Raw genomic sequence first — 3,028 nt, 5'->3', positions numbered from 1 at the left:
ACGGTTTAATGATCTACAACAAAATAGAACAAGTTTTGGTGATAACTAAACGAATATTTAATTACTATAATACTAATTTCTCGCTATAAATAACATCAAAAGTGCAAAAAGTTAGTCAGAAATATACAGTTACACACAAACTGATCACCAAACGCAACTTTCAGACGCCATTTTTATTTTTTAGCTCCACCATCACGGAATTGAACGCGCAGGATTGTGGGATATCAAAGGCAGCGAAGGATACATCTATGTTACCTTCAAAATTTGATCAGAAGAATGTATCTCCGGAGACAGGAAGTAAAGCAGAATTTGGATTCGGACATGCCTTGATGCCTTCCTGCCTTGGAATGCTGCCTCCGAAAGCAGCATTTTAGAGTTTTCAGATGCAGCCTATATCTGTGTCCCAAACTGAAGTGCGTGGACTCCGGAGTGCGCATTTGAAGTGCGACTGCGTCACAGCACCGCCACAATTGCGTCACAGCGGCGCGACGAAGACTGTCCAAAACTGAAGTGTGTGGACTCCGAAGTGCGCATTTGAAGTGCAATTGCATCACAGCATCACGACGTAAGCTGTCCAAATTCAGATTGCACCCTCCGAAGACCGCATTCCAAGGCCGATTGCGTCACCGCGGGGCGACGAAGGCTGACGAAAGCGACTTCAAATGCACCCTCCATTTCCCAGGAAAATGAAGTGCACATCTGATGGACATTTCGCACCCTACCATATCCCAGAATCACTTGCGCACAGATGACAACGGTGTTTATATTCAAAGAACAGGGCGGGGTTTGCCAACCGCCATAAAACATCAAAAGAAGAAGAAGAACAGGGCGGGTGAGAGTTCTGTGGGGGAATTACAAACAATAAGACAACCACTATATAAGGCAATAGTCTTTCCCTTTGTTGTGTTTTTGTAGTGCTGTCATTCAAGAAATGTCTACAAATGTTTAAACTTTTGTAGTTTTTTTTATGTTTAAAAATGTTCAAACTTTAGCACTTTTGCTAATATATAATATATACTTTATAACACTCAATATCTTTTTTTAAATGTCACATTGTCAATGAAACAACCTAATTTATGTAGTTTATTTTTGTGATGCAAGTTAAAAATGAAATAAAGTTGTATACATTATTCAGTTTTGTAGTGTAATTTATTTGTAGATGAGCCTGAGTACTTTCTGTACAATTTTTATTTTTGTTTTGCATATTCACATGTGTAAATAAAAGTAATCATGTACATTCTTAATTTTTTTAATGCAGCTTATAATTTTTTCACAAAACAGCCACATTCAGCTTTATCCTGCAGTACATGGGTCTGGTCTGATTTAGGGAAAGAAGGAAAAGAGAAATTGTTTAGAGCTATGAAAAACGTAATTAGTAGAAGAAATATTGAAATATTGATTACTTTAGTAAACTACTTTTAATAACTACTAATACCGTATTGGGGAAAAACTACTAGTCATATTTATAACCTTAGCTAAAGGGATAGTTCAGCCAAAAATGAAAATTCCAAACCTGGAACAACTTATGGGTGAGTAAATGATTACAGAATTTTCATTTTTGGGTGAACTATCCTTTAAGTAAAAGTATTATCTTGCATACTCTAATATACTTAAGGTATTGAGAGTAAAAGTAAAGGTATACAGTATTGTTCTGAAAAATAATTCGTTAGGATGGTTTTGCATTAATATTACTGCTGCACTACTGTGTATATTGCATTTTACTTCTGAATATGTTCAAGGTTATTAAATTTAAAGTTGCCTACTTCGTATACTTTTGGGTAGTTTAATCTACAACAATGCAATTCTGCTGTCCTGTGAGGGAAAAAAAAGAAAATGTAGTACTTCATATTTGTTTGAGTATACTTAACGAATATACTTCCTTACAGTCCAACTCTGATTATTTTGAAAATGAAAGTATCAACATTTTGTCCGAATATTAACAAATTGTTGCTAACTATATCAAAGGCTGCATCTGAAGGACTCGGACCGGTCAAACAGAGCACTGTTCAGCTGTGACAGCTGCCGCTGAACATTGAGCTGTACAATGCTCTATTTTTTTTATTCACAGTTTTATTTTTGCTAACCTGTCTACATATGATCACCATGGTCAAGACAATAAACTATATAAAATCGCACCTTTGTAAGATATCAGTCAGCATTTGAACTGCTATGTGTGTGTGTATTTTGTAGTTTTTCATATGTATCATTACATTATTCAAGTAAGCTCCAAGCCAATTCCTGCATTTAAAGTTTTTCCGTCTCACGCTTGAGGTATTCAGCCAATCACAACGCACTGGATAGCTGGACAATCAGAGCAAACCTCGCTTTTCAGACCGATGAGCTTTGTAAAAATTGACGCATTTCAGAAAGCGGGGCATAGAGGAGAAACAATAATGTACAGTATGTGGAAAATAATGTGTTTTTTGATCCTCAAACCGCATTAACACATTTCATTACACCAAATACACCAAATAATGTTCGTTTTAGCAACATAATATGACCCCTTTAAAATAAAACACTATATTGTCACGCCCCTGGACTCATTTCGTTGTGTTTTCATCCCCATGTGTGCCGTGTTCCCTTTAATTAGTCATTCCTTGCACCTGTGTCTTCCCAATTAGCCTGTGTTCAAAAGCCCCAGTCCTTTCAGTTTGCCTTTGTTGGTTATACTTGTTGAATGTCCTCCTTGTTCTCGGTTTTCCTGTGGATTATTAAAGACTGTGTTATTCAAGCACTCCACGTTTCCTCGTTCCTTGCTCCCCAAGTGAATTGTGACAGAAGACCCGACCGAAAAAACAGTTTAAATTGCGTTTTTCGACCCTCCGTTTTGTTTCTGTTTTTACTCAGTTTTTTGTTTCCGTTGTGTGTTCCCCATGGATTCCTTCACTCGCCCCGAATTCCTCCTTCTCCTGCTAGAGCAGGGAGACAAAGCTCTCGAGGACCATACCAAACTGTTCCTGTTGGTGGCTAACATCACCAGCTACCCGGACGACGCGCTATGCTCTTTCTATGACGCAAGCCTGAATGC

Source organism: Sinocyclocheilus anshuiensis, unplaced genomic scaffold (genome assembly GCF_001515605.1).
Source record: "Sinocyclocheilus anshuiensis isolate Anshui unplaced genomic scaffold, SAMN03320099.WGS_v1.1 scaffold1874, whole genome shotgun sequence".
Classification (NCBI taxonomy): domain Eukaryota; kingdom Metazoa; phylum Chordata; class Actinopteri; order Cypriniformes; family Cyprinidae; genus Sinocyclocheilus; species Sinocyclocheilus anshuiensis.
This window is presented reverse-complemented; position numbering follows the sequence as displayed.